The 27,913-nt window shown below is 44.7% G+C and overlaps 1 long non-coding RNA gene across 1 annotated transcript in view; it reads left to right on the forward strand.

Annotated features, from left to right (window-relative positions):
* Positions 1–4,370: 4,370 nt before the first annotated feature.
* Positions 4,371–27,913, forward strand: part of LOC115336126 — a 50,503-nt gene continuing 26,960 nt past the window's right edge. The window contains exons 1-3 of the long non-coding RNA XR_005931476.1: positions 4,371–6,372; positions 23,410–23,509; positions 23,781–24,196. This is a non-coding gene — a long non-coding RNA (uncharacterized LOC115336126). The remainder of the gene's footprint in view (positions 6,373–23,409; positions 23,510–23,780; positions 24,197–27,913) is intronic.

A 27,913-nucleotide genomic window follows, 5' to 3' on the forward strand; every position in this document is an offset into this window, starting at 1 on the left:
CTCCCTGTAGACCTGCCAAGAAGATGTGTCTCTTTGACCTTCCACGCTGGCTAAACAGTTTCACCTTTTTTAAGTTTACGAACCTGTACACCTTTCCCACCAGAAGCACATAACCCGTTGCAGTGAACTAGAACCTCCCCAGCTTGCTCTTGCTCTCATCAGTTATCTTTCACATACCTCTTAGAAATAGTGTTTAACAACTGTAAAAGCTCTTAACCGTAAATATATGGGTAACATCTGCACTGTGCACTCTGTAATGATAGTTATTTTAGGAGAAACTTGGCAGAACTTCTGATCGGATCCTAATTATATGTTTGCCCTTTTGCCTTTAGCCACCACTTTGGAGTCTCCCCCTACTTAGGACTGTGGAAGGGTTTATGAGAACATACAAAGAAATAGGTGGCTGTTGTTAAGACTCTGCTTTCTCTCCAGCACTAACTCAGCCATGGAGAAAAATAAAGGAAAAAATATGCCCTCAGGTATGCTTTCCTTGATGCATATAAATTCAGGTCCCTTGAAAATATTTATCTGTAAATAAACAGCTTGGTTTAGTCTTGTTTCTCAAGGTTATCTGGTTGCAGGGTATAGCTTGCACTTGGTAATAAGTGAAAAACAAGTTTGATCACTGGAATTCTGTTATTTTCATCTGCAATATTATGCAAGATCAAGGTAACAAATTTTGTTGCCAGCTGGAGCTGCAGGGTAACAGGCTGCTGCTGGTTTTCCCTGTAGACAACAGTAAAGAACACATTTTATGTCAAGTAATTGCACTAACAGGTGCCGTTGAGCAACTGTGTTTTGGTTGCGACACTGTTGTGGCTCAGTGCTTACCACAAATGTTTATATATAAAAAAAATTCAGTTCTGCTTTTAAATTCCTATTCAACTGACAAGAAAGAAGAGGGTAAACAAGGGTGAAGCAATAACTACAGTTTAAAAGCTAGAAAGCCTCCTTCCCACTTCTGGTGGGTGAATACCACCGTCCTATCACAAGTCTTTCCTTGGACGTTTATCACAGCAACTGTAAGCCGGCATCCAGTGCTGACAACATTAAGACCCGTAAGAACTGGGCGAGATGCTTGCCGTGAGATAGATACATGCTGAAGTGATTAGGTCACATATTTAGGGAATAGTGTCGTTTCATGCCCCGAAGGCTGGACGCTGACTGCTGCACGTGCAGTGGGTGCTCTTCCTCCCTGCCTTCCTCCCGTGCTCGACCCCAGCCTCGGCTGCAGGGAGGGCAGTCGGCGCGAGGTGCGGCAAAGGGAGCGCTGGAAGCACAGCGCTTGGCAGTCCGGAGCATTTAGGGAGTAAAGAAATGGTGGTAAGCTTGGAGAAGGTTCCTCCTGGTCTTGTGAACCTGTGTAAGCTAACCTGCTAAAACCGTCACCTCGCTGGTGCCAGGCTCACGACAGCGGTTAGTTTGAGCTTTTCAAAACTGTGGACAGCTGGGGAGAAGGGCACTCCAAATAAGTGTATGAGCTGAAATACTCCATGCCTGAGCTGAAAACCTCGTGTGAGCTGCCCCAAGGGTGTGTTTACAGTGTTGTAGGTATATACAGTGATGTAACGGGACTGATATAAGGTCTCCTAAAGATGGATTCTCCAAATCAAAAATTAACCATCTGAAAATGGGACCAGTGGCTTTAGCTATCTCCTTAGTGTCCCCATAAAATCAATGCACACCTTATACTGTCTAACCTAGATGTCTATTCCAAAATTCAATGTATCTCTTTTTGGAAGCCAAACATGTACGCCTGCATCCTGCCAAATGCATCCAACCTAAAAGACCTCAGCTTCTCCTAACAAACACACTGAGAGCAGTCTGGAGACAGTGCAGGAATCCAACAGTGTCTTGCTTGCTTTGTCTAGCACCTCCACCTCTCTGTCCTCCTACATCTTGTGCCTACAGTCTCCGTGCCTTGTTGGTCTGCCTTAGCTTCTTCCTCAAAGCTTCTTTCTTGCTTTTATCATGGGTAGATGACTTCTGCAAGGACTGCAATACTTGACAAGGCCTCCTTCCCATGTTTTCCTCAGCATCCATCTTCTCTGTCTTTTCCTTCTTAGAGGACACTGTGTTTGCTCACTTGTGGGGCTTCCTCCCAATCCTCCAATCGCTCCCTTTGCTCTGTGCATACCCACTAGCTTTATTTTGCTGAGCTTTTCAATCTATCTTACTGATTTCTTTTCACTCTAAAGCCAATGACTCTCAATCCAATTACCGTATCTTAATTTACTGTTCATCATTGCTACACTAAATGTGCACATGGATATTCTGAGCCATAGCTGAGGCAAGCGTACATACTCTTTCCTAAACTTCAGTGAATATGAGTTAAGATAATTCACATTACTTCACATATTCTAGGGTTAAAGAATGCTCACAGTAATGAACCCTAAATTTGACTCATTCTATATTTCGGCACCCTAAGACTTCCCTGTTCTCATTCCCTCCACCTTTAATTCCTTCTCTCTGTGACTAGTAATTTTCTTTTCTTTTGGACTGGTGTAATACCCATAGTGCTATGCAGGTATCTTTCTGAATGGGTTATTTTAGCTCAGTTTTGAAGACAGAGCTAAATTAATCCATGACTTTTCCATGTTATGCTGTCACACTTTGTACCACCAGAAGAGTGGATGACTGTTCTGTCTGAAACAAACATTAGAGTAATCTCACAGAGGCTTCCAGGGGGATTCATCCTGGCTCCATCACAGGGTGCTGTGAAGCTTCTCCATGTCCTTGGCTGTAAAATCCCACTCCCAGCCCCTTTGCTTCCATGCTTGTGAGAATGAAAAACTTTTTCATGGTATGGAGCGATGCTTTCAGTTTGGGCGCTCTTTTTAATTTGTTTTCCCAAGGAAATATACCCCCGCACTTTTACTAACAGCTGTTTATATGCATGGTTGTGGAGGAGTCCCCTTGTTCTTGTCTGCTCAGTGTCTTTGTTGCCCTTAGAGCACTCTTGTACGATGTTATAGACAGATTACCATTGCTTGGTACTCTTCAGAACACAGTGTTTTACAGTGTCTTTGTAAAATCCCTTTCTTACACAATGCCCGTGCTACAGGCATCGATAACATTCATATTTTTATCTCTTCATCTTCCTTTTTTTTTTGTAAACAGCTCAATGAAACCACCAAAGTTGGCACGTGTTTCAACTGAATAGCCACAGTATTGCAGTGCTGTGCAATACTTTCCCCATCCTCTCCCCATACCACGAATGTCACGTTCCCTTACACCGACACATCCAAAATGTGGTTGGATACTCCTGGCAGAGACTGAGTTCGGCTAAAGATGGGGAACAGTTGAGAACAACTTTCTACCAGGACAAAATGGCTGTATCCAACGGGGTACCGAGGGCATTACTTACCTGCTCACGTCAGCGTTTCTGGCAGGGGAAGTCATGGTTGAGCAGTGAACTATAGTGCCCTTAAAAGGGCTTTCCTCGTTTGGGGCTCTCCTAAAGATTTTGGGCAACTTCAGGCTAAGACGACCTGTGCTGTATGATATAGTTTGACTTGGTCATTTTTGGGCACTTGATTGGTCTTAATAAGATTTTTATTTTTGCATGTAATAAGGCTAATGTGGACCCAACATGGTAGTACACCTTTTTCGAGTTCTTATAACTGCTACTTGCTTTCAGTTTTGCAGGGGCAATCTAATGCTTCAGACTGGGCTATTCTGTTGAACTTCTAAAAATTGCCCACTCCTGCTGTCAGCCAGCAGGCTCTTGGGACCTGCCTTTGGGTGCCATTCCCGGGCCTGCAAAGTTGCCCTGGGCACAGCGGTGAGGACATCCCAGCTCGCGGCATGCGCAGCACCCCTCGTCAAACTGCAAACCAGGCAAGTTCACTAGAAATAAAAAAAATCTGTATTTACAGAAAAGCTTGCAAGACATTTGGATAAAACTGGGGCCATGGAGCGATTAATGGAACGAGATGAGGAGAAAGTGTATAAATTTGATCATTTAATGCCAAATTTCATGTGAAGGTCCTGAGGGATTATCTGAATGCGAAGCTCAAGCTTAAACTTGTGAGATGTGAGACTATTTAAAACAAACAAACAAAAGGGATGGTACACTTGGGATAGAGTAAGTTGTTTCAGTCCCTTATTGCATTTCCCCATACCGAGAGGGCTTGCTCTCTGCGGCAGTGGCGCGGCAGCTGCCATCTCACTGCAGAGCACCGCGGACGGTGACGAGAAGAGACAAACTCTGATCTTCTTTTGATGAGTTTCTGGGCTTTCTTCTTTCTGCCATTCACATGGCACGGGAGATAAAACAGCCTGATGGAAAGGGAGCGTTTTTATCTATCATTTTGTTAAGCAAAATACCCACGGATTATAACTCATCTGTTTTATCGAAAACACAGGTGAAGGACAAGAGGTGATTTACTTTGGTGAAGTCGAAGGAGAACTGTTACTTCCTGCAGCAGGAAACCACCTCCTGCAGAAAGAAGGTTGCAGGGTAACATCTGAGCTGGAGCTGGGACTGCTGGGGGTCAGAAGGAGTGTTGAAAGGCAGGGAGGGAGCAAGGCAGAGCTGGGTCTGGCACAAACTGCTGGTTTTGGGGAGGTATCAGCTCCGGGTTTCTCCAGGTGGGAGCAGGGCAGGGTGGGACATGGGTCACCTGTGGGAGAAGCCCAGAGGCTGGTGCTTCTTCAGCCGCCCAGGCAGCAGAACACCCTTGGTGATGCCAGCCTGTTACCCGCTCCTCAACCCCGTGGAGGCAATGGCAGCTGTCACTGAGCTTGTTTCAGATACCAAAACTGCTTCAGAAGATGCCATGGATGGTGTGGCACATCACACCCTGGCCGGAGGGCTGCTGTGTGCTCTCATATGGCCACTGTCCCCACTAAGGCTTTCTGTCACAACTGAAAACTTCCAGAGGGGAAAAAAATGCTCTTTTCTCTTTGGTAAAAAAAGATCTAGGCAAGCAGTATCACATGTATTCCCTCAAATATTAATAAAAAAAATAATAATTCCAGTGGAAAACAGCTTCTGTTACCAGGAGTTCGCCACCTGAGTTGAAATCCATCCAAAGACTATTTTCTTTGAGAGATCATCTCACGTGTTCCCGATTACTGCTCATATTTATGATCAGACTGCTTAGAAAAAAAAAAACAAGAGGTGTCTTCACTGCCTGTGACTTGGCTCTGCCGGCCCCAGGACACGTGCCTGTGTGCTGAGTATCTCCCCATCGGTGGGGGTACACAGCGTTGCTGGCAGTGGGGCGGTTGTGGTCTGCGAGGATGAATGCTCTTTCTCTCCCCGGTGACAGTTGTGGTTGCTGAGGGGCTCCTGTTTGCTTTAAAATCATGTGGTGAGGCTGGTGGTGGTGGTAGAAGGGAAGAGAAGCAGGGGAGGGATGGTTTGCCCAAAAGAAGGTAGTTACTGTTTAACTACACAGATTCGCTGCCGCACACCTTCGTGTAAGAAGTTCACAAACTTCCTGCAAATGCTGTTGCTGGGAAAGGGGAGTCTGCTTAAACCATCCGCCTGTTTCTCTCCTTCTGGCTGCAGAATGAGCATTTGCTATTCCTTTTCTGGAAGTGCTCCTTACCTGCCCCCGAGGAGAAATGTTTGCCCCTGCCCTGCACCAGCACTTTTGCAGCCCCTTCCAAAATTTCCTTGGAAGGAGCAGGACTTGGCTCTTACTCAGGAGGAGTGGCTCAGCACTTTTTAGACCTGTTGTTCTTTAACTGAAACTTTTTCCTATCAGAAGATAAAGATGTTACATGGCCAACCTTTCTGCCTGCAGACTGGAATTATAAATGGATGGCTCCAATGTTTTGCTCATGTCTTCCCACATCCACAAAGGTTGTTAAAAATTAGCTCCCAGTCAGGAACTATTCAGATACTTATCTTAATGTTTAAACAGCTGCTTTCCTATCGGTGTCCTTGCCCATGGTGTATTCCCACAAACTGTCTGCTTTCATTGTTGTGCAGGGTAGAAACAGAAGCTGACCGTCAGCAGCCTGCCGGTAAAACATCAACTGGAGCAGTAACAACCAGATATCCTGGCATGATGCAATCCATAGAAATTACTCTGAGATGTTAACTTGGGGCTGGGTGGAGAGGGGAATAGCAGATGCACCTTCCTGCTGTTTAAAATATAGATGGCATTTAAGACTTTTAACTGTTTTCTTAAAACCTGATTTGATTTTCTATTATTTTCTGAATCTTAAATTCCAGCCAAAGACATCCCCGAGCTAAGAAGAAACAAATAATTTTTCCATCAAAGTCTCGGAGAGGTGAAAATTTCAGGGGTTTTTATTCATACAGCTACAACCGCAGCAGAGCTCCTGGCTCTCCCCTCCTTCCTCCTCTCCTCCTGCCAAGTCTGCCGTTACAGAGAGCGATGCCAGGCTGACACGGTAGGTTTGATTCTGCTCTCACGGACGGTGATGATGTGTTAGGAGGAATGCTGTGAGGGCCTGAAAGTCTGTATCGCTCTGGAAATTAAAAGTTGAGGGCTATGACTGCAGCTGGATTACAGCTCTTCCTGAAAACCGAGAATGTGGAAAGCAACGAGCACAGATGCTAATTTCCTGGGAAAGAGGGAGGAGGTTTATGTTTCTATACCTATATATGTGGGAAGAAAGTTCATTTGAAGTATATGAACATTGAACCAAATCTTTTTCCCTCCACTCATGAAAGTTCTCCTGCTAACACTGGGGCATCTATTTGTCCCAGGTAGCGAGTGGGAAGGAATTGCACCTGGTGTCGTGTCAGAGCACTCGTGTGCTCAGATTTGCTCGCAGCAGAATCGGTGCGGGTGCTGCTGTTATGAAAGCAGCAGCGAGGAGTGCTGCAATCCAGCACAGCTCTGAGGCTGGCTGCCCCTTGTCAGGTGATACAGAAATCAGGAAGGATTCACATTTTCTCATCCACTCACATGAGAGATAATGGCAATGACGTTTTGTTCTTTGCCCTGCTTTTAGCACTAATTTGCTTTAACTCTTCAACTTTACTTAGCTCTTTGATAGCTAGTTCATTTTTGATAAATAAAACCTCATTTTTATCTTGATCAAGTCATTTTTTATACCGATGGCTGGGCTTAAAATGCTACAGGTCTCTGCATGAATCACAAAAAGACAGAAGACATCTCAGATTTCATGGCTGTTTACGGTAGGGCTAATATCAAGTCCTTTAGCCAGCAAAAAACATTAGCTCAAAACTCAGAGGACTAGAAAAAATTACTTTGCCTGATTAGCTTTAAGCTGGCATGTCTGAAAACATCAAACAAGCATCAGCCTGCTTTTGAAATTTGTTTCCAGTTATAGAAAATGACCTTCTTGATTCCCAGCAGCATCACATCCTAACATAAAAAAGAGCTGCGCTTTCCTCACATCCATAAAGGTGCCCCCCAGACTCTGATCTGTTGGATAACACTGCTGGAGACCCCTGCTGAAATCCTCCCATCCGTGTTAAGAGGGATAGGGAATCAGAATGATCTCCTATCCGCCCTCAGATCCAACCTTTTCTGCAGCAGGGTCTCCTGATAGACACAAGTTGTCCTTGAGGTGAGGAATATTCCTTCAGCTGGCAATATTCTGGCGTTGGAACGGTCCGCGTTGTCCCAAACGCCAGGAGTTTTCAAATGGATTTGCAGATAAGGACATCCCAGGATATTCTGATGGAGTCCCTCTTCATCTGTACGTGACATAAGACAAAACATGTACTGGTACCACAGCAGAGAGGTAATGGGTGGCCTTGTCTGAGCCCCAAGTAGAGGCAGAGCACAGACCTACCGTCCCAGGCAGATTTATCAACCACACTGGGAGACACCATCTCCCAGAGTGTTTCTTTTCTCCCTGCTGTCCTCCTGTGAGAAGAGACAGTCCTCTAGGACCAGAAGTAGCAAGACATCTCTGCCAGACAGACAATATTGAGTATTGCAGTGACAAGGGTCCAGGGTCCCAGCGCAGAAGATGCAGAGGCAGGAGGATTTCCCCGCAATCCTTCGTTTATGTATCTTGGGCTTGCTCGGGCTCTCACTAGGGGAGGCAGGAGGCAAGTTGTTGTTAACTGCACAGGGAGGTAGGAAATTATTCAAGACTAAGGAAATACGAAATTAAAATGATTAGGTGTTTCCTTTTGGGGCTATCAAACCCAACAGCGCTGCTTTAAACTAGGTAATCTTCTCTCCAGCCTGTGCAGCAATTTCGAACAGGTGACTTTAGCTCCTACAGATTTCAGCAGACTGAATTCATATAAAGAGGCAAGGACCAAGAATATTCCAGCAGTTTACACCGTGTAGAACAAGCGTCTAGTGGTTTTTTACAGTGGCTATTCTGTGTATTTTTTTTTCATTCCCCTTGGCAAAAGTATCAATGAACAGAATTTTAGAACCAAGACATGAATTCACTTCTCTCAGGCTCTTTACAACCGATATTCTGATATTTACCCAGTCAGGATAACCAGGTCAATTGTTTTTGGCACAAATCCATAAGCATCAGTTCCTCTGTCTGGTAAATGCTGGTTTTGTAGCAATCGGCGGGGCTGCTGTCTAGTCCACTTCCAAAACATCCTGGTAGAAAACAAGGAGCAGATTTAGCAAAATAGCCAAGTTCACTCGGAGCAAAAGCAATCATCTGAGGCAGGTCATTTCCATACACACGTAAGAGTCCAGTGAACTGGTAAAAACATCTGCAAAAGCAATAAACAGCTTCGGTTTACAATAGGTGGAATTCCCTCCAGTGCCATAGTTTAAAAGTGGGACCCATAATATATAGTTTGACAGCAACCTTCAGCACAAAGGGAAATTTTATCCTATGACCTTTGGCCTTATCCTTAAAATTTATCTGTCAAACTTAGCTATAACATCCAATATTTAATTTGATTGAATATAACTGCTTTATATGTTGTGTGTGGTGACAGTTCTGATGAGTTATCGGAAGTGCAATGCCTAATGCAATCAGTTCTCAATGAATTAATAATGCTAAATCTGTAATGAATTTATAATCATCATATAGATATCAATACAAAAATAAGACTATGAGCTTGCCAAGCTTAGAAGGATGTCTGCTTTAAATTTTGGCCCAGAAAAGTGAGCAGAACTCTTTTGATAGTAACCTGCTGTACTTCAAACGCCCAAGCAAATGCTTACAAAATTAGTTTTCTAAGACACTTTGTACATTTTTTTCCTTGAAAACAGTTATCAGATTTTAGGCTATAAAAGTTGTCAAAGGATGAAATATATCCATGTTCCAAGGACTATAAAAAGGGCTGGTTTGCATTTTGATTTTAGGTATAGTATCAAAATACGCTTGAGTTCTGTATTTGCATTACTAATCTAATAATCTAAATCATGCTTACATGATGCTGAACTTGAAATTGGCCATTACAACTCAGGAAAGAGATCTTAGAGCTGCTGTTGCCAAAATCAACTCAGTGTGCAGCATGGCCAAATAAGCCCTCAAAATGTTGGGCATCATCAGGAAGAATATTGAGAAGAGGACAGGAGGTATGATTTTCTGCTATTCTAAACCTGATGTGTCCCTGTCTTGAGTACCATGTGCCATCCTGGTCCCTGCATCTCAAGGAGGATTTAGTGAAGGTGGAGAAGGTACAGAAAAGGGCAGCTACAGTGATCAAGAGGATGGAGAAGCTGCCTTAAGAGAAAAGAATAAAAAATCTGGGACTGTTTAGTTTGGAAAACAGAAGGTTGAGGTTTGTCATAAAATGAAGGTGGCGGATATACTGAGTGTGGAACTGTGGGCCTGTGCTACTTGGTGAAATTAGTAGAGGACCAGCTTCAAGTTAGTAAAAGGAAGGATTTCTTTTTTCCATTGGGCAGCAAACTTCTGGAACTCGCTGCAGATGTTATCAGCGGATTCAGAAAGGGATAAGACACATTTGTGAATATTAGAGGCAGTAGGCAAGGAGTTGTCCTCCAGCACCCCCAACAAGGGCAAAGGAGAGAAGAATGTGTCTTCACTCTCATGCGCTTCCCAAATAGCATCTGGTTTTTTTCAGTGTTGAAAAAGAATACTGTGCAACATGGACCAGTGGTCTGACTCAGTAGGCACTTGTTACAGTTTTATGCGGTATGGCTGCTCTCTGTGCTGAAGAGGATTTTAGTGCTAGTTGTGCGACCCTTTTTTAAAGGAGAGACTGAACAAGCTGACAGCACGACAGGATGGGTTACTGAAATAGTGGCTGGAACTTTTCCCTCCAGGAAAGGCAAACACTCCTGGAAACACTGAGAAATTTTTACTAAGAACAGATTTTCCCCCATTTTCTCACCGTTGTTTTGAAACGATAAGGAGTGATACATAAACCATCCAAATGTAAGGAGAGAGATGTCACAATACCGTATGTCTCCATAAAATCCAGATAAAAGCGTAACCTGTGTGAGTAGACAAGTCCTTACAGAGTATTTCCCTTTGTGTTCTCTTTTCACATTTCACGTATCTGTCCCGATTTTGGTAGGTTAATAACACTCTGTCTGCGAGTCCTTAACTTTCATTTGCCATCTCTTGTAAAAGCCATCCAGCCTCATCTCGCTGAATCTCAAAGCAGCTTGGTGAAAGGTTGTTGCCTATCCTTCGCATAAGACGAAGAGTGCAACCTGAAGAGTGAAGTAGCCTAGCACATGGGTACTTGTTAAAATCTTCATTGCTCAAATCCATCTCATGGTAACATTTCCAGACCTTTATCCTTGCACTTCACACTTGTCAGAATTGAAGAGACAATAACTCATTGTTTCTGGACAAATAAATTCACACTATCCTGTTGTGTGAATCCTATAGGCAGCATGAGAGCTACCAGAGTGTGAATTGTTTGCTTATAGGTTTTTTTCACACAGGAGGTGCACATGGCCTTTCTCTTTTTTTTCCCTCCTGCACACTGTACCACTTACTAAGTAGAGGTCGATCATCCTAGACTCTTCTCCCAGCTGCCCCGTAAATAATAAATAATAAACAACGCTGTGTGAAGGTAGGCATGAAGGATATTGGTGGTTTGCCGTTAATCTTTCAAGCAGCAGCTAGATCTCTCCTGCCAGTTGCTGTTTGCTAGGTAAATTTTATGGTTCTGTTACTGGATACTGTGTGTGTGTTCATACGTGTGTGGGGACCGCTAAAGCTCATTTCAGGTGAGATGCTTGTGGGTTTGCTGAGAGTGACCAGCTGAAGGCAACACAGTGAGCTACCAGTGCAGCTGACCTGGATTCTTAACATTTACTATGTTTTTTCAGACTTTTGCCAAAGACCCTAGATTTTGCAGCTTCCTATTTCCAGCCTGGTGCCAAGTACTATTCAACTCTTTCTCTCTCAGGAGAAACCCAGAGCTGTGAATCTGCATGCCATTACTCCCCATTGCAAATATCCTTACACAGTCTATGGTTCACTGATGCAGAAGTCGTAGTCTATGGTCTATGTCTACGCAGTAAAGAAATATTTGAGAAATTAAGTTCAAAAGAGAACAGTTCACTGTGTTGAGCCAAAGGTGTCTCAAAAATAAAAACCATATTCATAAAGGCTGGACCTTCATATATGAAATTTCTCATAGTGTTCACACCGCTAGTGGGAAATAGCAGGTGACCTGCAAATTGAAATTAAGTTAGAAACCACTACAGTGTTCTTCCTGCTTGGTTGGGGTTTTTTTTGTTGGGTTTTTTTGTGTTTTTTTTTTTTTTCTTTTCATTGTTTTGGTTGCTGCTAACCAAGCCATTAGATCATTCTGCTTTTTACGTAATATATTAGATGTTGACAAATTAGTAGAAGTAGTTACACTATCAGCAGTGGGGGGGTGTGGAGCACTCCTGGAGGCCCTAGGCAGATCCCAGTGCCCACTAACATGACTGATCCTGTTCTTCAGGCTTCCCGAGGCAACTTTTGCCACAGCTGAGAAGGAGAGTAGTAACAGGACTCCAAGGTATGTCCGTGGCAGAGCAGCTGTCAAAGTGTCATGCTATGTGTTGTGTATTTACTAGGTAGGTCTGCCAAGAGCTGGCACGCTGAGGAGATAAATCTGCGATTCTTGGAGCCATGCAACACAGCGGCCTCAGAGAAAAGATCTCTGGGTTGAAGCGGGGCAGCTGCTGCAGCCCTTTGCTTTCCAGGTGCAGGATGCTTTTCACAGGGACGTTTGTGTGACCCAGAGGCAGTTAAGGATGTGATACGGTCTCTGCTGGTGCATGAACTGAACTCTTGTTTGCTGTTTGGCCAACTCCTACCTTCGGGTATGTCTTTGGACATGCCATCTCAAACTGCAGTAGATCCAACGACTGCAGAAAGCGGCCATCTGGACGCTGCAGGTGAGATTTATCCCTTAGCCAAAGCTAACATAAATCTCAGACTCGTGCCTTTCTTTGGGATTTCAGTGGGGCTTTGCAGAGCCAGCTCAAAAAAAAAAAAAAAAAAAAAAAAAAAATTGCTTCCTGCCAGAAAGCAGAGCTAGAGGCAGGATGGACGTGGGACGGAGACATGTGGGGAGCGCTGTGGAGAGCCAGCTTGCTGCTCTCACCGCTGCCAGGAGGGCAAGGGGTGGCCGTGCCGGCTTCTGACAGACATCCACCCGGGCTTCCTCCCTCGCTTTGCAAAGGGAGCAGACACAGCCGGCTCCAGCACAGCTCAAGCTGCCGAGGATGTTTTGTCGCTGCCCACAGTCACCGCGAGACTTTGTTCACAGCGAGAGCTCGCCGGGGTGCTCCGGCTTGGAGGTAGCCCTTCTCGCAAGGGTGAATCTCATCCTGGCCGGGCGCAGGTGCTCGTTCCGCGTCATCTGTGGAAGGATTTCACAGCGCTGAGGTTTTGTTTGCCTTTTTGAGCTTAAGTTTTGCCATTTCTGAGAAGCGTCCTTTCCTCTTTAGTGTTGTCATTCTGCAGAACGACTCATGACCACCTTCTGTGGGGGTGCAGGCACCAGACCACGACTTGCGAGATCCGAGCTCATTTCCTGCATCAAGCCACAGATTTTATGCATAACCTTAGGAAGTTACTACAGCTCATCCAGGCATCACTTCCCCACTTGCGTGTAGCTTTCCACTTCAGTGGAGATTGCTGCAGTAGCTCAACTTAGATGTGAACGTCTAACAGCATAAGTCATGATGAAGAAACTATGGTTACTCAAATTATTATTTGAAAAAAATGTTCGCAGTAACGGCTGGGTAAAATTTCAAGCAGTTAAACAGCAAAAGTCAGAGCGCAGCTTGGAGCAGCAGATCAGGCTTGGTGCGAGCACTGATTCTTTGACTGCAAACTGTTACAGCTCCAGGAGGTTTTTTCCCCCCCGCTTCTTCCCAGTTAAACCCTAGAAGTTTGAACCAGTCACGGCAACGCGAGCTGCTGACAGTTCAGCAATAGTGTGTCTGTCCCTCCTTGCCAAGACCAATTAGATTCAAATGTTGCAAACTTTTCCAAGAGAATTAATGGATCAGGACTAAGCAGCGGTGCACAAGAACTGCACAAAGGCAGTTGGGGCTTTATTAATTGCAATGGAAAAGTAGACAAGTACAGTGGAAGAAGGCAGGCATTTGGGGCCATATGACACCGGGAGCAACTGGAAGAAACGCCTGGGTTAGTGGGCCAAACTGGTGGTGTTACGACCCTGGGAGCCTGTTAGATAATGTGTTTGCAGTTTCCCAAGATACTCTGTCTCCCTCTCACTTTGTTTGCTTTCCCTTCCTCTCTGCTGGCTGGATCTGCCCCTCGGTGACTCCTCCCTTCCCCAGTAGCAACGTCCATATTCTTCGCACATGCTTCTCGTTATTCGGAGATATAGGGCCAGATTGCTGGCCCTCAGCGATGCCATCCCAAGTGCATCCTCCTGTTAGTGTCTGCAGCAAAATGCACGCTGCATGAGTGGAGCAATCAAGCGTACGTGGCCAGGGAAGGGATGAGGAGCCGTATGTGCAGCGGCTTCAAGTGGAAGCCATCTCCCTGGCTCAGAAAGCCCCGCTCGTTTCTCCGCCTTTGGATGCTGGTGCTGTTTGGGTGGATGCCGGGCAAAATCCTGCTCAACTACACCACGGGCAGGTCAATCGCTCGCCTTGCTGGAAAGAAGATGAGGCCCATGTTACTCAAGTCATTGTGTCTACCTATAAAACTTAAAGGGTTTGGACCACGGTGATTTTTCTGAGCTGTATCTATGGAGAAGGCCAGAGAAGGCTTGTGTCGGGGCAAATATACAGTCCTCAAGATATAAAGCAACATCTTGCTAGCTGAAGTAGATATTTTTTGGTGGAGGGAAGGAGTGAGGATTCATAGCTAACAAACTATTTTTAACAACATCTCAATTTTGAGGAACACTTTTCTTTAAAGCGTTTCAAATCACTCCACAAATGAGGCTGTGAAAATTTTTATGTAGGGACATTTGGCCTAGCTCTACGAACAAGGTGGGACAAGAACAGAGCTCTTCTGAAACTTACTGCATGTGCCACCCCACCGGCCCGCTGGTGGGAAGATGTCACTAAGCATTCAGCATTGAAAAGCCTCCTTAGAAAGGGTACAAATTTTGCTCATATTTTAAAAAATGCCTAATTATTTGAGATATCACAGTTCTGGCTAAATCCAAAGTGAGCAATGTTTAAGAGGCCTGACTTTCTGAAAGTCCTTACAGTCATTCTCAGAAAAATTTTGTTCTCTTATCAGATATGCAAAAGAGGAGGTACTCAGATTTGGGAATTGCATGTGAAAATTTGGGCCAAGTCAGACATTTAGAAAATTAACATGAAAGGAGAAGTTAATGGTTAAAAAATGTGGAAAGCAGTCCTTTTTGACTGCACCATTTTTGAAAGCATCCTCAGACTGGACAAGGCACTGCTGGCAAAATACAATCTGTAAAACAGCAAGAGCAAGTCAGCTGATAGTATTCTTTTACTCTTTTTATGAGAGGTATGCTGAATAACTAGCAGCAAAACAAACCACAGAATTATGCCTTTATGGCATGAGAAATGTTGCCCCAAGGAAATTAAAAGCTGCACACAATTGCAAATGTTAATTCCCACCTCAGATACTGTGAAAAGACCCTTGAGTTCCCCTTTGGCAGAGCTTCAGTTTCTGGAGGAGTTTTTGTGCGTGCGCAGCAGTGCCCCGGTAGACACATCTGGGTCTGTGCCCTGCTTGTACCTGCTCAGCAGGAATGTAAACAAGGCAGAGACACGGTTGCTTTTAGCTGTTTGATCTCTTCAAATCAGCCAAGGAGAAATGATAACAGTGTTTCTTCTGTCTCTACGCTGTGTGTGCATGTTTTGTGGCAGAGGAAGGAAATTGTGCTTTTCGCAGGTGAGCTCAAGAACAGAGAATAAACTCCTTGTGACTCAGAGAAATGAGAAGTAACGTGAAGCAAAGGTTAAATCTGCAAAAGTGCCATTCACTCACTACGAATGAAGCAAATGAAGCTGTGGCAATCCCTGAGCAAAAGCATCCAAGACAGATAACGTGACTGCAGTCATGTACGTTGGCTTTTATTTGTCTTGCCTGGTTAAAGCTCTCATGCTAGCCACGTTGCCCAAGAATCGATATGGAAAGGTCAGATACATTGCTTAGGTGAGACGAGAGCAACACCGGGGCATTTCAGCCTGTTGCAAATGCCTATCAGACCAAAAAAAACTGCAGAGCATTTGCGGGGAGCCCGTCTCCTCAAGCCCACTAATGCTCGCTCGGTGCTGCTACGCTTGCTGTTGTTTCTTGTTTGAACTGTGTCCTAATGTTCGAAGGAAGGCTGTGAGTGAGGACATCTATGGCCCATTTCTGGGTTTGGTTACTGTCTACTTTTGGAAAACTTCAGGTTTTCTTGTCTCTGACCCTCAGATTCTCAGTAATTAGAGAGATGTCACTGTATATGTGCATGTATATATGTGTGGCCATAACAAGACTGTTGTTACTCTTTGCAAAGCACCTTTACCTTTCTGGAAGAGCTAGAAAAGTGTCAGGTGCTTCACCTCTTTGATAGGAGTAGTGCAGGAAATACAGCTGCCAGCTGCTGTTTCACAGCTGTGGATTTCTCCACCATGCCAGTGCTATGCTGGTAATTAAAATGACAGGTAAACAGTATCCATGTCTGTTTTGTAAGCCCAGCAACGAGCAAACTCTATATTGACCATGTTAGAACCGCATGAACTGTGTTGACCCTTCCCTGCGCCACTACACCTGACTCTTGGGAATGTGATGTACTTAATTATTGTTGTTATTTGGAACAGAGGGTTTGATTAATGAATGGTTAGTGAGAAATATCACATGTCCTTCCGTGGGCATAGAACCATACTCTTATTCCTGCAAAGGCACAAGAACTTCGCTCCCTTCCAGTGGGAATCCTGTCATTTATCTGATTACAGGCAGGATGAAACCCTGCAATAGGACAAACTGGGAAGTTCAGGAGTAGAATTCAGCGCACGTTTGAGCATTCGCAGGTGTGGGGTCCAAGTTCCCTATGCACTACCGCAACAGTTTGTTTTTGAGGGGGCTGGGGAAGAGGAGAAAGCACGTGCGGCTTTGTTTCTTCAGTGCTGCCACATGAGAAGAAGGGGCTGAGTTCACGCCGTCAGGTGGAGAACAGTTGGTGTAAGTTATACAGCAGAACAGCTGATTCCATGAAATGTATCTCAGAATTAGTTAACCCAAGAGCGAGCAGAGCCTGTGGTTTAATGACAACTGAGTGAAGGTTCGCACTGTACTAATAACATCCTGTATCTCTGTGGCGGCGATGTGGTGTATGCACACGTACTCCTTTGCAGCCAATAACTTCTCATCAGATTTTCACACTGGCTGATTTGGCTGTTATTTAACAAGTGTGTTTTCCTGTTCCCGCCACGGGTTTATTTTTGTTGCTGTTGTTGCAGTAGTAAAATCATCTCTGATATTCTGAGAAATTCTTCATAGCACTGCTAATGTTTTGCTTGATGTTTTGCTGAAATAGGATGTGCTGGGATTTTTTAAATGTCACATGTGTTCTCAAAGTGCATTTAATTGGTGTACAGTGCTGGATTGGATTCAGTACCTACGCACGTATTAGCTAGGTACAAAGCTGCATGGGTTGTCAGAACATACTTGAAAAAGAAATGTTAGTTCAGCTTCCTATAGCGGAAAGGTGACAAGCTCTGATGATGTGGGAGGTAGCACAGCAGGGTAATACCCAGGGTAAATCAAAGACACAGGCCCTGCTGGGTGGTGCAAAACACGAGCAGAAGCCAAGGAAGACTTCTGTTCTGTGGAAAAAGTCCTACTTTTGGAGACCTTTCACCCTGAATAAGAACAAAATGAATAACATTGACATCTCCTATAACATGTCTGATCTCATGCCCATTGGATTGCTTATGCATAGGTAAACACTTTCTTTATAGTATATGTTTTGTATATAACATACAAATAATGAAACCCAGCTTTTCCACAGAGCCTTTTATCATAGATATCAATGTACTTAATCAGTGAGATCATATACCATTCCCATTTCATGGGCTGGGGAATGGAGAAACAGAAATAAAATGGCTTGTCATACAGGCCAGAAGTGCAGTGGCAAAACCCTGAACAGAATTTAGATTTCATTTACTGTAGCCTAGTGGCCTATTTGCTGGGAATTCTTGCCTCCATATTTTGCAGTATGAAAATATAAAAATGTGGAGCAATGGTATTAAAATACCAGAAATGACTCAAAGAAAATTGATAGACAAATGTGAAAAAAAAAAAAATGGAAATAAAATGTTTTCTGAAAGGAAGCACAAGTGATCTATTCAAGTGTGACTGTCACATTCCACACTGCTTTTTTTTCCTAAAACAATTTCTGATCTGCATTCCTATATGTGCTGCCAGTATTGAAAGATCTGTATTTTACCAATGGAAAAAAACCACCCAAACAACCCTGAAATTTTTTGACCGACTTAATTTGCTCTAGAGGAGGGAAAGGAAAGCATGCAAATCCAGTAGGACTCCTGAAAGGCCAGTTATTGGTTTTTTTCCTTTTCTTTTTTTTTTTTCTTTCATTTAGTGCATTTTACAAATGTGTTGTAGGCTCAGTTTATAGTAAGAACACATCTTATCTGACAAATGGTAACTGATGCAATATGATTTAGAAGTCTCCCCCATCATGCAGAAATTAAAATCCTCTCCCCAGGGACATTCCCCAAAACATAAAGCAGAAACTTCCTTCTCATTAAAACATTTTGTTGTGTGAAAAATGACAATGAGCCATAAAATCTGGAGGGAAATGATTACTGAACACTGACATATGCTCAACAATTTCAATACCAGAACGCGTGGAGGCTGTCAATTGCACTTCAAGCCGGGGAAATAGGTTTCTTGATCTTGTCTGGATGGAGGGCAATTTAAAGAGATGTTGCTAACAGAGTAGTTAGGCCCTGAAAGCCTGTTTTCAAAATAGCAGTGGGAGATCCAGCAGCCAACAATATGAAGGTGTCAGTTTGTTTTGTTTGCAAAAGCATGTCTTACTGTCCCTTTACTACCCTGGCAAGCTCTTTTCTTAAAACTGATGAGAATAATTGTCTCCAACATTATTATTATGTACAAAAATGGCATGAAAAGAAGATAAAGGTTGCCTACTCAGGCACTCAGAAGTTAGAAAATAATGGGATTACTGTTGCCTTGACAACATTTCTCTCTCTTTCCCCTGCCCCCAGTTTCATTCTTGGAAATGGCTAAACCACTTTGCTGAAACTCTGTCAAATAATTAAATAAAAGATTCAGCTGTGGGGAGACACCTGGCATGGAAAAACTTCCTCCTGCCCTCCCCCAGCGTCTGACAAAACCATAAACAGCTGAAAAACAGGGTTTGATGATGAGAAGAATCAGGTAACACCACGTACCTTGATGGTACCAGTAGCTCCATCTGCACTTTCCCTTTTAATCTAATTTACACCACACACATCCCCGAGGGCCACATTTCGCGCCGCAAGAGGTAAGACCACGGGAGCAGCAGCAGCAGCCGCACAGGACCCTCGGTTTCTTTCAGCTACCCCAGGAGGGTGGGCTTTCCACCCGGGAAAGTGAAGGCTAGGTGGGATCGAAGCGGGCTGCAGTGATGCCGGAGGCAGAGCTTTGGCGTTTTTAGCGCCATGCGTCATGCTCGAGTGACCCACGTTCAACCCAAATTGATGCGCCTGGCAAATGGAAGGAGCTCTGCCTCTCTGGAGAGCATCGGAGGGTCTGCAGGGGTCCCCAGCTGGCAGACCCTGGGGGCAGGGGGCAGTGACCGGTGACACCCAGTGCGTCATCTCTAGCTGAGCTCCAAATGAGGTCAGGCAAGAGACTGATAAACGGCCCTGCCTTGTCAACACTGCCGTCGTTAGCGCCGTTATCACCCACCAAACAGGAACGTGAAGGAATTTGTATCCCTGCCCTCGCCAAAGCCGTGGAGCAACTGGGAACAGAAGCTGTGGAGCAACTGGGAACAGAAGCCGTGGAGGTGACTGTGTTTGCTCATACCGCTCACATTCTGCTGCAAAGCAGCTCGGTGTTTCGTTTGTAACCGAAGGGACTTTGTAGCTGATTATAAAACATTATGCCATGGTTCATTTTTTCAGACTGATTGAATTTATGATGAGGTTTCTTTCAAAGAAGGGACAGAACATTTCAGCACACGCTGGCATGGCTGAAACACTGCTGCAAAGCCCAGAAATACTGTTATGCTCCTTTCCTCATGCAACCTGTTGGAGCTAACCGGGCACCCAAAACCGTCAGGTAAAGTAGCGTGCATAGGGGTTGGAAGTGGACGCGGCTGACCAGCACGGTCTGTGACAAGTCGCCTGACAGCACCGTGAGGAGAGGGAGCACTGTGGTTTATTCAAAAGCTGAGCACTCTGGGAGAAAAAAAAAATCACTAAATTTGCATTTAATGACATGTATTTAAAAACCAAAACAATTGCAGCTGCATTAATTTTTCTTCCTTTTCTTTTGCTTGGAGCACAGTCAGCCCTCGCTTGTTGCTTCGGATTCCCACTGAAGGCCTTTCTGACTCAAATCAGCCCCCCCGGCAGCCCCTCCGTTTACCTCCGTGCACAACCAGCAGTGTCGGTGGTGTTTCATCAGCGCAGAGACTGGTCGATCAGGCCCATCAAGTCCTGCTCGGCAATCTGTACTCAGCTAAGGGGTACCAATAATTGGCCCCACAGGTCCTAACTGGTGCGTTTGTGAAAATTATCTGAAGTCACAAGCAAAGTGACCCATGACTGACTCATATAAGGTGACTGTGTGGCTCATTCCTGTGTTGGGAGTGCTGGATGATACGGCTGTCCGTGACCTCAGACAGGGAACTATGGTCTTCTGGTTCAAAAGCACCTACTTCAATTAGAGATTTTGTTAATTTGTCAACCTCAGTATTCTACGAGAGGTGTTTAATTTCAAGGGAGGAAACCTAAGGGCATTTGATATGTCTTGTTTCTGCAGCTCTGAACTAACCCCTTTTTGTCAGGTAACACCTGGTGCTTTTGTCAGTGCTGAGCGGTACTTTTAAGTTTTGAAGTCTAAAATCCTTGGATCGGTTATGCGTGGATGCGAGACAATAAAACACCATATTTTCTGTTGGTCACTATCTGCCCTCAGTCCCTGCCCCTCTCATGCACTCGTGTCAAAAGAAAACAGTGTTCTGCTTTCCAAGCAAAGTATTAAAGAGTGTTCTTCTCTGTCTAAAATACCTTATTTATAAATATGGAAGTGTTAGGAAATGTGCAGTATGTTAAGGTCGGGCCGCAGCTTGTGTAATACAAGGGAGTAACCTCAACAGAGCAGTACAGACATACACCAGCTAAAGATCTTCCCTATAAATTGATGGTTAATAAATATGGAATAACAGGTATTTGTCCAGGAACACCAGACTACTAACAGCTGCTATAAAGAGGAACTAGTTATTCAAACTCCCCCAAATACATATATGTGCTGTCCTGCATTTTATTGCAGAGAGATGGACGATTGCTCTATAGGTCCTGCTGGCCAAAACCCAATTCCTCCCTCAAAGGAGAAGGATCTGAAGCAGAATTATCTCTGACGTTGGTATTCCATATTCCTTTCAACACGGTGACAGTTTTGAAAGCATAATGCAGTTTGGTCTTGCATGACAACAATTTTTGCAGCAGAGTAACACGTGAAAAATCTAAATCATGCTGGAAATTTGAAAGGAAAATCCATTTGATTAGGACATATAGCCTGGGAAATGCTCTCTCAGTTGTATTTCACGTCAATAAAAGCTTCTCTTGATTTGATTTGTGTGTAGCAAAGCTTTACCAGAGAGATTACAGGAAGTCTTGCTGCAGAATTGAGGCTGAGACATAGGTGGTAGATCTATAAGGGTGGATAAGCATTTTCAACCAGAATATTACTGGAAAAATAGTTGGTTTTTCTAAAACTATTTTCCTCAACCGTGACTTCTGTCAGGGAGGACAACAGTGCAACATTTAAGGGCACCCAGCAGCACTGAATGCCACCACAAAGCAAAACACTGTTTACACTGAAGGGGAAAAATAAATGACCCAGTTAAAATCTGGGCAGGAAACTAGGTGTAACCTCCTGCTCTTCCGAAGTAAAAACGATAAGAGTAAACAAGGCCTTGGCTTTATGTCTCCTCCAGGCGCCAACACCTCACGCCGTACAGTCGGTGGCCCATCGCGGTGCAGCGCAGCCCGTCCTTCGGTCCCGGCTCAGGGGAGGACGCGGGGCTCCGAGTCATCCCGGGGGGAACGGGCTGGCAGGAGGGAGACGTCCACCCTCCCACAAGCACCATTCTTACTTCTTCTGGATAACTTTCCCTTCCACATCCCGCTCATCTTCTCTCTTCTTCGGTTTCTGTCACATTTTGAGGTTTTGTGATCCCTTTTTCATGGTTAGCCCACCCCTCCTTTCCTTGTGATTCTCCAGCCGGGGCTCAGCATTCGCGCAGGCGGAGGAGCTGCCGGGGGGGGCTGGGAATGAGATGGGTGATGCTGCTACCCTGGAGAGCCGTTGCTCGGGGAGGTCCGTCTTTTCTGCCTGAATCCATACCTGAGGTTCCCTGCCTGGAAGAGCCCAAGCCCGGTTTCTTTGCGTGGGGCTAAAATCATTGAGGTGTACTTTTCAGTATTGAAGGGATTTGGGAACAATTACCCATCTGTTGTTAAGTCTAGTGGCAATTCTGTTGCACAGTCTGTTATCATTTTGTCGTGGTTTAACCCCAGCCAGCAACTAAGCACCACGCAGCCGCTCACTCACTCCTCCCCCCCCCTCAGTGGGATGGGGGAGAAAATCGGGAAAAGAAGTAAAACTCGTGGGTTGAGATAAGAACGGTTTAATAAAATAGAAAAGAAGAAACTAATAATGATAATGATAGCACTAATAAAATGACAACAGCAATAATAAAAGGATTGGAATGTACAAATGATGCACAATGCAATTGCTCACCACCCGCTGATCGACACCCAGTCAGTCCCCCAGCAGCGATCCCCTGCTCCCACTTGCCCCAGTTTCTATACTGGACATGACATCACATGGTATGGAATACCCCTTTGGCCAGTTTGGGTCAGCTGCCCTGGCTGTGTCCTGTGCCATCTTCTTGTGCCCCTCCAGCTTTCTCGCTGGCTGGGCATGAGAAGCTGAAACATCCTTGACATTAGTCTAAACACTACTAGCAGCAACTGAAAACATCAGTGTTATCAACATTCTTCGCATACTGAACTCAAAACATAGCACCGTACCAGCTACTAGGAAGACAGTTAACTCTATCCCAGCTGAAACCAGGACACATTTGTACCCCGGTTATTATCATAACTGAATAGGTAACTCCGGCTAGTCTTTGAACTCCCAGCTCTTTGTTACCATCTCCCAGCTAAGAGGCAGTTACCCGCCATATAATTGCTCTTAATGTGTCTGAGAGCAAAGTCACGCAAATTTAAATTGCTGCTGAAGGTTTGCTTGTTTGACTTTGTCCTCAAAGGGGCAAGGAGTGTTTGGACAGTCAGTCTTGCCTGTCAGCTGGGAGGAAGTAAACACCCTCTGGGAAACAGTTGGGAGCAGATTTTAAGCCTCTTTTCCAGTGCCCTGGCCATGTGGCTGCTCCATATCCGCATCGGTGCAAGGTCAGCGGGGCTAGATCAGACAACCGCCGTCTGCCGCGCTTTGCACGCAGAGCGGGGAGGGCTGTCGGCACCATTGCCCACAGCGGGGAGGTGGGTTTGGAGGTTGCTCCTTCCCGAATTCCCGACCCGTGGCCGAGGGCACCTCGCGGGGCTCCCGCTGCCGTTTGGGCTGCGGGAGGTTGGAGCTCAGGTTGGCCCAGGAGTGTTGCCCAAGGGGGTGGCTGGGTGGTCCCCGCTCACTCCCAGGGAAGACAGGGAATGTTGTGGAGCCGGCAGCCCCGTGGCTGGCAGAGGTTCCCTGTTGCAGCGTGATCCCGAGCGGCGGGGCGAGGGAAAGGTCTCTGCCCCAGCGCCGCTCCGCTCCTTGGTGCTGCATTGCATGAGTCGGACAGGCTCTTCCCACCTCTTGCAGGCAAAGCTCCAAGCTGGAAAACGTCCTGTCCTGGTGGTGGTTGGCAGTTTCCCTCCCGCTCTGTCAGCTAACCAGAGATGCGCTTCCCTTGGGAAGGCAGGTAGGATCAGCAGGTAGGATCACCCAACAGGGTGGTCCCACACAACAGAGGCTAAATCCAAATATAAAAAGCAAGTATGCATTCAACATCGTTATCCAGGGTCCTAAGAAAGCTGGAAGAGAGTGAGCCATTCATTCAGTTGTAAGGCTGAGCCTCTTGAAAGATATTTGAAGGATTTCTTCTTGTACAGTTACAATAAAAACCTTTTTTCAATATGCACAGTCTGCTTTAGCTGCAGTGTGTTTTACCTCCCTTTGTCTTTTACTCTCAGGAATCTTCAAGCACCTAATTCTGCTCTGACATCTGATTTCTCAGAAAAAGTATCCCAGTATACATCTCACCTGCATCTGAGGAACAATCCCACCTCATCTGTGGACAAAAAGAAATTGCAATAGCCTACAAGAAAGTATAGACTACACCAGTTGCTTTCCTGAAATTTAAGTGCAAACTGAAATTCTCAGATGAATTTGAGCAGATTCGTACTTTTGTCACAGGAACCAAAGATCTGAAGCCTGTCAAGGCCAATTAGGCGGTTATTGACTTCAGAGCACTTTGAATTGGCTCTACAAGTAGCACCGTTAGCCCAAGTGGCCCAAGCACCTCTTCTGACGGCGTGCCTTCAGCGATCTGTCTACATTCCTCTGAAGATGCAAGTTCAGCTTTGCTCTCATTTACTCCTGGGTGAAGGTGAGATCACAATGTATTTATTTTTAGATGTACTGTACCTACATTAATACAAAAAGTACCTTTCGTTTCACACACACATAGAGAAGAGGAAGTGGAGCACTCCGCCAAACACACTGAAGTTTCTTGCCATTTATCAGCAATGTGAGAGAAGAAATAATCCATTTTATGTTTTATTGTGTTTGTTTGCCATCTGATTTAGTACTCGTCTGTCATGGCTAATTACTTTAAAAGAATTCTAGTCCTAGGTCACAAAATCTATGAATAAAAGATGTTCACGTGCACCATCTAGGCCAAGTGTCACAACTCAGTGCAGATACCCCCACAAAAAAATACTTCTGATTTTAACTACTATGTGAGCGGATATGCCGATTACATAAAAAATCAATAAAATATTAATCAGATAAAGCAAGACAGCAGGTGGCCAAAGATATCAACAAGGCATATGTCTGTACAATGCAAACGTCTCCCTGCAAACAGGAGGGGCACGCTCACGGTATCACTAGATGTACCATATCGCTGAAACAGCCCAAGTCACCAAAGTGTCACCATGCAAAGCTGTTTAATTTTTAAGCAAGAGTAGGTACATTTTCTATTTAATCCTCTTAAGGACTGACTGGTCCTGCTTCCCTTCTGGAAAAGCACAGGCAGGTCAGTAGGGTTTTTATCTGCCTGAGGTGGGCAAGACTGAAGTCACTGAGGGCAATGTACTGAGATAAGAGAAAGCAAAACAGAACAAAATTTATGCTTCTTCTCACTGCATTATGATGTGTTTAAAAAGACTACAGCTTTTTTTTTTCTGTGTTTGTTTCACTTTGGGAATATCAGAAGTCTCAAGAGAGCGCAGGCTCTAGCGCTCTCCCCCAGCCCTTCTGGGCGTGCTTGTTTAACTGCTGCCAAAATCCATCCGATTACAGAAACGAATACCAAAACTGTACCTGGCCCAGCCAAATAAAACGCGTAGTTTCTTACTTCACAAGCAGACGTAGACCAAGCAGTCTTGACTTCTTAGTGACCGTAGGCATTTGGGGGACTGACGAGCCAAACGTATTCGTCAGCACCCCGCAGCCCAGCACTGGGCTCCGCTCGGAGGCACCCCGGGTACAGACCATGGTGCAGGCTGGGTTACTGGCCTGGAAATATCTCCCTGGCAATGTTTTGAGGCTCAGGCCCTTTCCTGTGCTGTGTTTTGCAGAAGAGTGGGGTCCGCCGTGAGGCAGGCTTTGTTCTTCTCGTGTGAGCTGAGCTCTCCTCCCATTTCCCCTCGCAGATCCCTTTGCAGGATATGTTTTTATTGCACCCTCGCTCTCCTCGGTTCAAGCAGAGTTATTCATTTCCTGACTGTATGTGACCAGATGCGTGGCTGTTGTCGGTGGTGTAAATCCTCAGCCTTCAGCTGAACTAAAAATCAGCCTGTGGTGTTTGATGTGCCGTGTTAATGGGACGTGGCTGTTTTGAGATTTCTGACTTTCACAGAACCAAACACTTCATCTGCACCTTTGGGAAATAACGATAACTCATTAAGACCACGACCCCATGTTTCTCTTTAAATACAGATGTTACTCAATGTGGAGCTCTAGGCTGGTCCTGACAATACATTTTTTGTTCCTTCTCTGTACAAAATTGAATAATGTGTCTCCCTGAGTCTCCTTTTACTCAAGCAGCAGAGGTTGCTCTGATGTCAGCTGCAGGGGTGAGATGTAATACGGATAGCTGTGAAATCCCCTTTGACAGTTACAACCGAAGTGAAAATATCCTTCCAATCCAAAAAATCTTTCGCCACATATAGGCTTCTACTGCATAGTAATTGTAACAGATAAATCTGAGCACTTCAAACAGATACTGGACTTTTGAGACACACAAATTCTTCCCTGGAATCTTTTAAAATTCAGAATATAAAAGACATATCCCCCGAGAATGCGACCAAGAGAGATGACAGAAACAGAGTTGCCCTACCAAAGGCCAATGAAATCCAAAATAAGAGAGAGGCTCTGGAGGCAGATAGTCTGTAATGGCCCCCTGTTTCCACTGGTGCCTGCGGGAGCTGCAGGGTGTGTTTGTGAAGAAGGGGAGAGAACGGAGGAAGAACACCATTCCCCGGGGAGAAGACCTCTGAGGGAACCTGGCAGGCATTGTGTTCCCATTAGTCCTCGTCCCTGGGATATATGACAAGGGAGGATACAGAAAGCAGAAGGGAACATTCTGATAATAAGGGGAGGTTTCCAAAAATATTGGGAATCGTTACTGTGACTGGCTTTTTGTGGCCTCAAATCTCGTTCCCTTTAAGATCAGTGGCAAAGGGCAACTGAGGCTAAGATCCAGGAGTCAGCCAGTTAGGAAGCGGTGGTCCCAGAGGTTGAATCCTGGCTATCTGAGGGACAACCCCAGGGGCTGGGGAACAGCTGGGTGGGGGAGATATCTCAGTGCATTGCAGGAACACGGACAAGTAAGAATACATGCCTAATTTTTAAGCAATTACAGTTCACTGAGATGAATCTGACTCTTTTCTGATAGTCAGTGGCTGATATTTCAGCTTAATGAATTTGGGGCCCAAACACATTTTGCCTAGGCAGCCAAAACTCCCTTTGAATTAAATGAGACCACAGGTGGCAAAGCCAAGAGGCTGGTGATCTTACCAAGCTTTGGCTTAAAGTGCTGGGACACCTAGGTACTTAGCTACATCTATTTTAGCACAAAGCCTTCGATGTTTTCAGCCTGCTTGAGCAATCCCTACAGAATTAGTTTTTCTGGAACATGAAACCCTATTGGACTGTGCAAACAAGCCACATTCAGCTGAATGCAAAGCCCAGCTACAGTTTCAATTTCTGTAAATTATGCAAGGATATAAATGATGAGTACATCAGTAAGCTAGACCAGAGGCTGATTCATTCATGTATTGATTCATGCATGGTTTATCTTCATGCCTTGCAGAAAAAAGACAATTAAAATGGTTACACTAAGCTACAGAACTTGAAAGCGGTGGTTGAGGGGGAAGAGTGATTCTCTGCTTGAAGAGTGGCAGATGAAGCTATAGTTTGTATATTAACCCTCTTCTAATTTGCATCACTTTAAATATTTCTTAGCTGTGTGTGACCAAAGTTGAAAAAATAATTAGCTTGAAATATAGAGGAAATTCACTTGATATTTTATTACTTTAATGCCATGTGTTTGTTCAATGCCCTTTTTTCTCACCGCCTCAAAAAGTAAAAGTAGAAAAATATGCTATATTTTTAAATCTGTGTGACAACATAAATAATAGCAAACCCTCATTCCCACAGTCTGGGAGTGTGACCAAGCACCTTTGGTAAAAATTCCCATTAGAGGTTGTGGATGAACAAGTGGGAAAAGTAAGGAAAGAGGGCATTCAAGTTTCCTAAAAGAAAGAAACAAAAGAAAGGAGAAAGAAAATATATCCATCCCTTGCAATCATCAGCCAATCAAGATGTAGGAATGACATACAATTTTCTTCAGTGTGTGGGCGAGAAAACCATAATTCTGCACTCCCATTGTCTTTGATGATAAAATGTAGCTACAGGAAGGGTAATTTTTTTTTTTTTTTTATCTTGAGAAGCTTTCAAGAAACAAAATATCACATGAACAGACTGTACATACAGGCAGTTTCTTGCATAATGAACTGTTTATCTGTAAGCTTGAACACAAATAAATCCAACTTACATAAAAGCAAACCACGTAATGGATCTGCTTCTGATACTTTCAGCT

The sequence above is a fragment of the Aquila chrysaetos genome, chromosome 26, assembly GCF_900496995.4.
Source record: "Aquila chrysaetos chrysaetos chromosome 26, bAquChr1.4, whole genome shotgun sequence".
NCBI classification, from domain to species: domain Eukaryota; kingdom Metazoa; phylum Chordata; class Aves; order Accipitriformes; family Accipitridae; genus Aquila; species Aquila chrysaetos.